This window comes from Leuresthes tenuis, unplaced genomic scaffold, assembly GCF_036924035.1.
Source record: "Leuresthes tenuis unplaced genomic scaffold, fLeuTen1.0.hap1 SCAF_47, whole genome shotgun sequence".
NCBI classification, from domain to species: domain Eukaryota; kingdom Metazoa; phylum Chordata; class Actinopteri; order Atheriniformes; family Atherinopsidae; genus Leuresthes; species Leuresthes tenuis.
The window spans coordinates 365001-377221 of NW_027325401.1; positions in this window are offsets into that span (position 1 = coordinate 365001).

Sequence of the window (12221 nt, forward strand, 5' to 3'; positions counted from 1 at the left end):
ATACAAACAACAAACAGTTTGAACCATGGTTCACAGCATGTGTATGATCATCTTCATCGCTGGTCTCAGTAAGGATGTTTCAATCTTCGGTGTCAGAGGTTACTAGCACTTAACACACCGGTGGAGTACAGCTTTTACTGCTGACTCTTATCTTTGTCCTTCCGGGCGTGTTGGTTAGGCTGATGTATGTCAGGGTGGAAGTCATCTACTGGTTCTGGTACCTTCTTACAGTGACTGGCATGAATCCAGGTTGCTCTCTCTGCAACTTTAACAGCTGTATGAGTGACCAGTAGCACCTGGAACGGGCCTTGCCAACGTTTGGACTTCCAATGTTTCCTGCGAAGTTCCTTCACCACCTGTCATCTGGTTGGAGTGGTGTGTTTTCTGTGGCTGGAAGGGCTACTTTTACTGTCTGTGAAACTTGAGATAGAACAGTGGAAAGGTTTCAACAGTAAGACAACATAGCATCATCACAAACAGTTGTGGAAGGGAGGGGTCTGGTTACAGGTCCCAATCCCAGGTTAGGAGGTCTGCCAAATAAAATTTCAAATGGGCTGAGTTTCACTTGAGCTCTGATTCTCATTCTCATGTAGGTAAGCACAATAGGTAATACTTTTGTCCATGGCAGACCTGTTTCTTCACAACATTTGGCTAACTTGGACTTTAATGTACCATTTTCTCTTTCCACAGCACCTCCACTCTGTGGATGATAAGCACAATGTGTGCGCAAGGTTATTCCCAGGAATTTACCAACCTCAGTCAATGCAGTGTTTACAAAATGTGTGCCATTATCACTGCTGATCTTCTCTGGAATGCCCCATCTAGGAATGATTTCTGTTTAGCAGTGCTTTAGTCACTGCATTACTGTTTGCGTGTTTTGCAGGGAAAACTTCAACCCATTTACTAAACACGTCCACTATTACTAGTGCATATTTCTTTCCTTCAGCTGGTGTGAGTTCAACAAAATCCATCATCAAATGTTCAAAAGGTTTCTCTGGTGGAGGGTGTGCAACTTGCGATGTGTGTAATGCCTTTCCTACATTATGTGTGGCACAAACCATACATGACTGACAGTATTTTTGCGCATGTGAACTGAACCCTTTTGTGAACCACTGAGCAGTGAGTGCATTCAGCATCCCCCCTTTTGACACATGGTCCAACCCATGTGTCAATTTTGAAAAATGAGGAAAAAAATGTTTAGGTAGACAGGGTTTACCATCAGGTCCCATCCAAACACCATCCATATGAGTTGCACCCACAGAGGACCAAATGCGTCCAGAGGACCAAATTTCATCTGCAGAGGCAAAAGTTTGCAAAGCATGGAGATCTGTGAGGGAGTCTTCTGCCTGCAAAGAGAGGGAAGCGAAAACAGGAAAAGATTTAGCTGCTTGCTTAGCTGCAGCATCAGCTCTGGCATTGCCACAAGCAACAGGATCGTCTGAGTTAGTGTGAGCCGCACACTTACAGACCGAGATTGCTGTAGGCAAAAGGATCACATCAAGAAGATCAGAAACCTGCTTGGAGTTCAGAATAGTTTTACCATCTGATTTAAGGAAATGCCTGTGTTTCCACAGCGCACCAAAGTCATGAACAACACCAAAAGCATATCTGGAATCTGTGTAAATAGTGACAGACTTACCAGCTGCCAACTTACAAGCTTCAGTAAGTGCAATAAGCTCAGTAGTTTGAGCAGAGAAATGTTTAGGAAGAGAACCAGACAACAAAGTGTCATGTGAAGAACATACTGCAAACCAAACACAGTTAGTACCTGTGGCTGGATCACGCAAAGCTGATCCATCTACAAAAAGAATCATGTCAGAGTTTGGAAGAGGAGTCTCTAAAAGATCAGGTCGGGGTGTACAAACTTGTTCCAAAACAGCTTCACAGTCATGAGGCTCCCCATCCTCAGGAGTCGGAAGCAAAGTAGCAGGATTCAGAACAGTACAACGTTTAACAGTGACATTTGGCATATCACAAAGGTGTATCTGAGCCAACGAGCAGTTGAAAGATGTGAAGTTTTCTGCTCGAGAAGAATAATGGCAACAGCATGAGGAACCAAAACAGTCAAATTAGCGTAGCCCACAATATCTTGGGAGGCCAGGACAGCTTTCTCTGCAGCTGCAACAACACGAAGACAACCAGGCAGGCCTGCAGCCAGAGAGTCCAGTTTTGCTGAGAAATGAGCCACTGGCCTTTGCCTGCCCCATGTTCCTGCATAAGAACAGATGTCATGCTTCTCATCAACTGCCTGTATGAAAGGTTTATGAGGATCTGGAATGCCAAGTGTTGGTGCTGTTTGAAGAGCCAGCTTAAGCTGACTAAAGGCTGATTCATCCTCAGGAGTCCATGGAACACGATCAGCTGACTGGAGGCCTTTACCATGGATAAGAGCACCTAAGAGAGCTTCGAGAAAAGAGTAGTTAGGAATAAAGTTCCTGCAGTAAGATGTTATACCTAAGAATGACATAAGCTGTTTTTTAGTAACCGGTTTAGGAATGATCTGAACTGCAGCAACACGTTTAGGAGAAAGTGAGCGCCCATCCTTAGAAATCACATGACCCAAAAAGGTGACTTCGTCCTGTACAAACTGTAAATTAGAAAGGCTGGCTTTATGGCCATAAGAATGAAGATGTTTCAACAGATTCACTGTCTTTTTCACACTGTTGTTTAGATGGACTACATAAAAGGATGTCATCCACATACTGCAAAAGAGCAGAGCCTGTGGTTGATTGAAGTTAATCCAGACTAGCTTTGAGGGCAGCATTGTAAATAGTGGGACTTTCACAGTACCCCTGGCATAACCGGGTAAAAGTCCAAGATCTCCCTTCAAACTAAAAAGCAAACCAAAATGGGCTATCAGGGTGCACTGGCGACAAGTCAACCACTGAGAAAAACTGTGCATCTGATGTAATTTGAGACAAAATAGTGTGTGGGTTGGGCACAGTAGGAGCATGTGGCTGAACTGCAGCATTCACCGCTTGGAGGTCCTGTACAAAACGCCATTCATCTGGCTGGCCAGCATCTTTAATCTTTTTAACAGGAAACAATGGAGTAAGCACAGGTGAATTTTCAAAAGGAACAATAACGCCTGTTTTCTGAAAAGATTGAAAAACAGGTTTAATCCCTTTAATTGCTTCAGGTTTAAAAGGGTATTGTTTTTTACATGGACAAAAGTCTGATTTAGGGGTGACAATTACTGGTTCACAGCCTTTTATCAACCCCACATCATATTTGCTCTTAGCCCAAAGATCATTGGATACTTCAGCCAACATGGGTATCGAAGACAAATCTGTTTCAGATAAAAAACATGCTTCAAAATGTGATTCTGTGGTAGGAATTAAGTCCACAGTTCTTTGACAATGCATTGTACTCAAAAATGTTTTTTTGTATGCTGACAATCGTTCAGAAAACATCAAATTTGGATCAGCAGGTGAAACGGTCCACTCCATTTCTTTCTGACATGTAGCAACAAACTCTCCCACACCTTGACACTGCCAGTGTGTACGTTTGGCCAAGGAAATGTGAGGGCGAGTACCACAAACATTAAAAAAATCGAAGTGCTCTGGAGTGAGCGACACAGCCAATAAAGTAGGCGCACATATTTTTTCACTTCTTCTCATAGTCATTGTCAGGCCCCAAAGAAATGTGTGATGTGCAGTGCAAATCAGTAGGTTGCATGAAATCAGAAAGGGGTGAAACTAACACTTTTGCTTCTTCCACTAGTTGTTGTGAAAAAGGAGAGCTGGGAAGTTTCCACTCATAAGCATATGTAAGTGCCGATGAATCAAACTGCACTGCTGTGAAAACTTTGTCAGGCTGTAACATAACCTTAACACCCTCTGGTGTAGAAGTTAAAATAATGCCTAATTTACACATGAGATCACAGCCCATCAGGTTAATGGGACACAACTCTGATAACAAAAATGAGTGTTTGAAGGAGAGCTCATCCGGAGTGACAACACGCAATGGGCATTGTCATTTTCTCCTTCACAACCTGGCCTGATGCAGACATACAGTAAACGTGGTTTCCACTTAACTTTGGAGGACAATCAAACTCCCCTGACGTCACTACTGATGAACATAAGTTCCTATATTCTGAGAGAAATATCTTTGCTCTAGGACGGAAATAGCATGCAAACCTTTACTACGTGAATCATATTCGGCAAGCGTTTCTTCACTACACAGAGCAGGAAAAATGTGTGAGTGTGTTTGTGCTATCACCCATTAGTGGAGGCTCCGCTGCCGCGTGACGTCCAGAACCTGCCTCCCACCCTCAGTCAGTCTTTTGCCCAATTTCATCACTTTTCAGCTGTGGACAGTCCTTCTTCCAGTGTCCAGTCTGGCCACAGTAAAAACAAATATTCGGATCATAGCTCTGGCGTGGCCCATTTCGACCTCCTCTCCCACACGTCCACGTCTTCGACTTCGGCCTCGTCCTCTGTTTACACCAACTGCGTAATACATGGTCATGGCTGCCAAATGCCAAAAACCATCCCACGTAAATGTTCTTTACTTCAGTGGCGACATCTGGCATGAGGCCTTTAATTATTGCATCGCAGACTGTGGCCTTCTCTCAGCCAAACACCTCTGATCTCGCTTTTCATGATGTAAGGTTGGGCATTCAGACCTTTCTTCACCTGCTTTTCACCAAATATAGTCGGACATTCACACCTTCTTGCAGCCGAACACTTCCGCTCCACCTTTTAGTGTTCTATCACACCTTTTTTTTCACCGCATTTTATAGATTATGGTTGGAAATTCTCAACCACTCTCATCCGAAGACCTCTCCTTCCGCTTTTGTTAATATATTTGAACTTTAGTCGGACATTCACACCTTCTTGCAGCCGAACCACCTCCGCTCCCTGTTTTGATCATGTATGGTCTGGCAATACTACCTTTTCTTACCCGTTTGTGAGTAATTATGGCTGGACATTCACACCTACTTGCAGCCGAACACCACCTCTCCCGCTTTTGATGATGTATGGTCCGGCATTCTTACCTTTTCTAACACATTTTTCAGCAATTATGGTCGGAGATTCATACCTCCTTACAGCTGAACACCTCCGCTCCTGCATTTGATGGTGTATAGTTGGGCATTCTCACCCTTTCTCATCAGCTTTTTGCAAATTATGATCTAACATTCACACCTGCTTTTGATGATGTATAGTTGGACATTCACACCTTTTCTTACCCATTTTTCAGGAATTTTTCATTTTTCAGGAATTATGGACATTCAAACCTTCCTGCAGCTGAACACCTCCTCTCCCGCTTATGATCATGTGCGGTTTGATATTCGAAAATTTTCTTTCATGTTTTCTAGCAATTTTTGATGGACATTCAGACCTTTTTGCAGCTGAACACCTCCGCTCCCGCTTTTGATGGTGTATAGTCGGGCTTTCGATTATTTTCTTCCCCGTTTTTAAAAAAATTATGGTTGGACATTCAGACCTTCTTGCAGCCGAAAACCTCCGCTCCCTCTTTTGATCATACATTGTCGGGCATTTGCACCTTTTCTTACCCGCTTTTTACAAACCATGGTCGGACTTTCACACCTTCTTGTAGCCGAACACATACGCTCCCACTATTGATTGTGTACAGTCGGGTATTTTAACCTTTTCTTACCCGCTTTTTACCAACTATGGTCGGACATTCCATTGCATGCAATACTCTCCCATGGTCCTGATTCATTACCCAAATCCCTTGGTCTCTGATGACCGCTGTGCTTGCTGACTTTCTCAAGGATGCGGTGTACAAAATCATCAGTCCCTTCACCAGGTTTCTGTTTGCAGGTGTAAATGTGGGACATATTGATTTTGGTTGGAAATTGAGTGGTGATGGCTTGACACAGTCTTTGGATGGCTGCTTCATATTGAGCGTTATCATTATGTCCTCGTTCACTGTTGGTAGGTCGCAAATTCAGTTGTAGCATACTGGCCTCTATTTTGCAGAGGTCGGTCAGTTTGAACTTTTTTGCCAATATGCGACGCAATTCAACCCCAGTCAGGCAGAATTGTGCGCAGAAATCTCGCAACTCGTCAGCAAAATGGGGTCCAGAAATCTCTGGATCTGGTAAGCATTGTTATGCTTCCATGATGTCAGTCTCAGTCCAGGGTCGATAAACCAGTAATGGTCCAGTGGGAACTGCAACTTTAACCATAGGCATGGTTTGAATCTGGTTTTGTTTTTTCTCAAGTTTAGATCTCTGAAGTCCAGATTGTGGGTAAAGGATTTTTGTCACTTGCGTTAAAAGTTCTTGGGCAGGTACGCTGGAGAACCAAACGTCTTCCTTTTCCTCATCATCAGACCTATGTAACTGATGTTGTGAGAATGATGGAATTTCTTCCCGAGGGAGGATGGAAGAAGTCCCTTCTTTCCGAGAGCCAGAGGCTTGTGGCAGGGCTGGCTGTTGTTGTTGCAGGCGTCGTGGAGGGCAGGAGTCCAGGTCTGGATCCGGCACAGCTAATACTAAATTATTATCATCATTCCGTCATGGCATTTGTTTAACATTTTCCTTTCTTTCTCTTAATACACTTTATTTTTTCCAAAATTCTATACCTTTCTTACTTCTTATTTAAACTTAATTTTCTTTTTTTTGCTTCATCTCTTTCTCATATTTGCAAAACTTTCTTATTTCTAACATACTAAAAGAACCTTCAGGTGGAAAACCTCTGGACCATATGTCTTTTTCATTTCATCATGCTCAGGTCCCCCGGTAGGGTCAAAAGTCTGAGACCTACTGTTTCCCATTCTCAGACTTGGAATGGGGAAATATATTCCTTCACTCAAAGGACGTCTCCAATGAGGACCTTAATCTGTACTCACACTTCTTCGGAGTACTTCACACTTCTTCGGACTGCTTCAAAAGTTTCACTTACCCATGAAATCTCTGTCTCACTAATGACACAACCGGGAAACCCTCTTTTATTCAAATAAAAACTAAAAAGCAGTCCTATCGTCTCAGACTATCATATTTCAAAAATGATCCCAGCGCTGGTATTCAGGAAAAGGACCTGCCAGTCCTCTCTCTCAGAAAAGGCCTTGGAGGTATGAGGCTGGAACAGCTACTTCAGTCCAGGCTGGCCATGCACTGCGATCCGGTCCAGAGACACCAGTCGAGGGATCCTGTTCGTGACGCCAAAATTGTGGTGGAAATTTAGTAACGCACAGAGTCAGTTATTTTCTTCTGAGGAGATAAGAGGCTTTAATAATAATATCTTGAAAGAGAGAACAGCACAGTACAGAATACAGAGTTGCACTGACCACTGAAGTAAAAACACACAGTTATATTGCCCGCTCATCACGTCATCTGTCTTTGGTTGATAGTTGATTGTTCTTCTAACTTTCCTCCCCAACCATCAGTTTAGGTTACCCAAAAGGAGTGTATTGCTCCATCACAAGTATGCTTCTTTCACAAACAGGGTAATATGAAGAATATTATGCCTGAAACCTATTTAGACATGCAAAAATATGAAGGACAAAGCAGTTTTAACTTGGTTTGAGTGAAGGAATTCATTTTATAACAAAATCTGAAATTGTGTAGAACTCGTGAAAATAAGCTTATTCTCGGATTCCTAAAGGTTTAGTGTTGTTCTTTCCTATCCTGCAAAGTACAACGTTCTTTTTTGTTTAAAGCTATTTAGACATGGATAAATATGAAGGACAAAGCAGTTTTAACTTGGTTTGAGTGAAGGAATTAATTTTATATCAAAATCCGGAATTGTGTAGAACTCGTGAAAAGAAGCTTATTCTTATTACACCAGTCGCAGCAGCCCGGGCCTGACACCCACCATCACCCAGGCCCCCCCAGGCCCCTCCCAACAGGGGAAAAGCACACCCCCACACAGACCCCCTCCCCCTCACCGCACGCCCCAACACCCTAAAAAAAACAACCACCTGCGGACACCTTCGAGTTCCCAGAGCAACAAGCCCGGCACCAGGACCTGCACCAACCCACGCATACTGTGGCATGTCCAGGGCAACCCAGACCCCCCAGGCACAGGCAGGGCCCCGCCCTGGGCACAAGGCAGCGGCAAGCCACCAGGTCAAGGCCCAGCTCCACCACCCACGCCAGAGCGGCCCGGTCACCCGGTACAGAGCCAGCAGCCACCACCCCAAGGCCCCTAAGGGACCCCGCCCCACACCGCAAGACAACCCAACCCGCAAGCCCCCAAAACTGCCCTCCAAGCCCGACACACAGTCCCCCCCAGCAATGACCAACCCGGTCCCCACGACCCGAGAGACCACCAGACGCCCGAAGCCACACAGCTCCCCCCAGCACACACCCAACCACCCAGAGCGATTTCTAAACTGGTTAATACACAGATTGTTCTTCGCTTTCCAGTTCATGAGAATAGTTTTCTTTGCTATACATAACACTGTGAGGATCATGTGTGCTAAGCTAAATTCCACGTTGATGTTGTCTAAGTCACCCAGTATGCACAGTGTGGGGCATGCAGGAATGCTACACTTTAGCCATGTTGATAGGTCCGCACAGACTTCAAGCCAGAACTTCTGGACAGGCGCACAAAACCACAAAGCGTGTGCATAATCATCAGGTGTGTTATCTGTGCAATGTGAGCAGATGTTTGAGTGTGTTAGACCCATCCTGAACATCCTTTGTCCTGTATAGTGTGTTCTATGAAGAATTTTGTATTGTATGAGCTGTAAATTAGGATTTTGAGTCATTCTGAAGGTGTTCAAACATATTTGTGGCCAGAAGCTATGACTAGAACTGATGGATAAATCTGCCTCCCATTTTGAGGACGGTAGAGACATTGTGTCATCTATCTTAGACAATAATTTATATATTTTTGATAGTAGTTTTGGGGTGCAGATGCTTAGAAATTCTGCTACCCTAATCGGGAGTTGTAAGTCTGGTTGGTGGAGGATATATTTCTTTGTTATTATAGACTTAAGTTGTTGATATTCTAGGAATTTATTGCTGCCTATCTCATGTTGTGATATGAGCTCATCAAATGAAATAAAATGCCCATTTTGGATTATATGTTCCAGATGTTTGATTCTTTTGATCTTCCACAGAGTAAAGTTTAGCATTTTTTTGTTTTGCAGGATGTCAGGATTGTTCCAGATGGGTGTAAGCTTACACGGGACAAGTGAAGACTTTGTTATTTTAAGAAATTCCCACCAGGCTGTCAGAGAGGTGCTGATGTTAATGCTTTTGAAACATTTGTGATTTTTTACGTTTTGACTAATAAGTGGCAGGTCAGAGATTTCCAGATTATCACACAATGCTTGTTCTATATTTATCCATGTTCATCTATTGGGCTAGGTTTAAACCATTTTGATATATACCGTAACCTATTGGCTAAGGAATAGTGCTGAAAATTAGGTAAATCTAATCCACCACTGTCCTTGGTCTTCTGTAGGGTTTTTAAACTAATACGTGGTGGTTTGTTTTTCCACAGAAATTTGGAGATGCATGAATCTAGTGACTTAAACCAAGTAGCAGGTTGGTTTTATGGGGATCATTGAGAACAAATAGTTAACTTTTGGTAGTATCATCATTTTAATGGTTGTAACTCTCTCCATAAGTGATATAGGTAAGGACTTCTAACGAGAGAGATTGTCCTCTACTGTCTTTAATAATTGCACATAAATTAGCTTTGTTAGCTCTGAGAGCCTGGAGGAAATATTTATGCCTAAATATCTAATATTTCCTGACTGTAAAGTGATCGCAGGTATATTCTGGACCCTACAGTTAATGGGCAGAACTGTGGTCTTAGACCAATTGATAGAGTAGTCAGAAAGTGCTGAAAATTTATTTATGAGTGTGATCGTGTGAGTGAGAGACGTCTGTGAGTTCTGAAGGAAAAGTAATACATCATCAGCATAAAGACTTATTTTATGCTAAATATTTTGGGGTTGGATGTCTTTAATATTTCTATCTTGTCTGATAGCAGCTGCTAAAGGTTTGATGAAAATAGCAAAAAAGTGAGGGAGAAAGTGAGCAACCCTGTCTTGTACTTCTCTGCAGACTGAAGCTTGGAGAAGTTTGATCATTTGTCCTGACACTTGCATTTGGGGAGTCAGTTATTTTCTTGTGAGGAGATAAGAGGCTTTAATAATAATATCTTGCAAGAGAGAACAACACAGTACAGAATACAGAGTTGCTCTGACCACTGAAGCAAAAACACACAGTTATATTGCCCGCTCATCACGTCATCTGTTTTTGGGTATAATTGATTGTTCTTCTAACTTTCCTCCCCAACCATCAGTTGAGGTTACCCAGACACACTCGTAAATACCAGCCTAACCCTGTCCCCCCTAAAGTGCAGCTATCTCATTATAACAAGCCCACCATTGTAAAGAGGAATTTAAGAAAACAGGGCAGGGTGGTACCTTGCAGCTCGGTCATTTGCAGGTTATACACAGTAACACTCAATACAATGCATATAAGAATTATTTTCCATTACATTCCTCCCTTTTGATTATAATAATACCATTATATTAATCAACCCAAAAGAAACAAGGAAAATAATAACTTTATCTGTAAAACATCAGCCTGCATTTGCACACAACGTGAGTTTAAAATGCAGGCATCATAGTAATAAAGGGTCCAATGATAAACAATCAAAACATGAACAATTAAACATGATTATCTTCATCCCTCTCTAAGTCAGCGTCACTAGAGGAAAAATTTTGAAAGCAAGAAAGTTATTTGAGTCATTTGGTCTTTTTCACACTGTTGTTTAGATGGACTACATAAAAGGATGTCATCCACATACTGCAAAAGAGCAGAGCCTGTGGTTGATTGAAGTTAATCCAGACTAGCTTTGAGGGCAGCATTGTAAATAGTGGGACTTTCACAGTACCCCTGGCATAACCGGGTAAAAGTCCAAGATCTCCCTTCAAACTAAAAAGCAAACCAAAATGGGCTATCAGGGTGCACTGGCGACAAGTCAACCACTGAGAAAAACTGTGCATCTGATGTAATTTGAGACAAAATAGTGTGTGGGTTGGGCACAGTAGGAGCATGTGGCTGAACTGCAGCATTCACCGCTTGGAGGTCCTGTACAAAACTGTACACATCATATTTGCTCTTAGCCCAAAGATCATTGGGCACTTCAGCCAACATGAGTATCGAAGACAAATCTGTTTCAGATAAAAAAACATGCTTCAAAATGTGATTCTGTGGTAGGAATTAAGTCCACAGTTCTTTGACAATGCATTGTACTCAAAAATGTTTTTTTGTATGCTGACAATCGTTCAGAAAACATCAAATTTGGATCAGCAGGTGAAACAGTCCACTCCATTTCTTTCTGACATGTAGCAACAAACTCTCCCACACCTTGTCACTGCCAGTGTGTACGTTTGGCCAAGGAAATGTGAGGGCGAGTACCACAAACATTAAAAAAATCGAAGTGCTCTGGAGTGAGCGACACAGCCAATAAAGTAGGCGCACATATTTTTTCACTTCTTCTCATAGTCATTGTCAGGCCCCAAAGAAATGTGTGATGTGCAGTGCAAATCAGTAGGTTGCATGAAATCAGAAAGGGGTGAAACTAACACTTTTGCTTCTTCCACTAGTTGTTGTGAAAAAGGAGAGCTGGGAAGTTTCCACTCATAAGCATATGTAAGTGCCGATGAATCAAACTGCACTGCTGTGAAAACTTTGTCAGGCTGTAACATAACCTTAACACCCTCTAGTGTAGAAGTTAAAATAATGCCTAATTTACACATGAGATCACAGCCCATCAGGTTAATGGGACACAACTCTGATAACAAAAATGAGTGTTTGAAGGAGAGCCCATCTGGAGTGACAACACGCAATGGGCATTGTCATTTTCTCCTTCACAACCTGGCCTGATGCAGACATACAGTAAACGTGGTTTCCACTTAACTTTGGAGGACAATCAAACTCCCCTGACGTCACTACTGATGAACATAAATTCCTATATTCTGAGAGAAATATCTTTGCTCTAGGACGGAAATAGCATGCAAAACTTTACTACGTGAATCACAGTCGGCAAGCGTTGCTTCACTACACAGAGCAGGAAAAATGTGTGAGTGTGTTTGTGCTATCACCCATTAGTGGAGGCTCCGCTGCCGCGTGACGTCCAGAACCTGCCTCCCACCCTCAGTCAGCCTTTTGCCCAATTTCATCACTTTTTAGCTGTGGACAGTCCTTCTTCCAGTGTCCAGTCTGGCCACAGTAAAAACAAATATTCGGATCATAGCTCTGGCGTGGCCCATTTCGACCT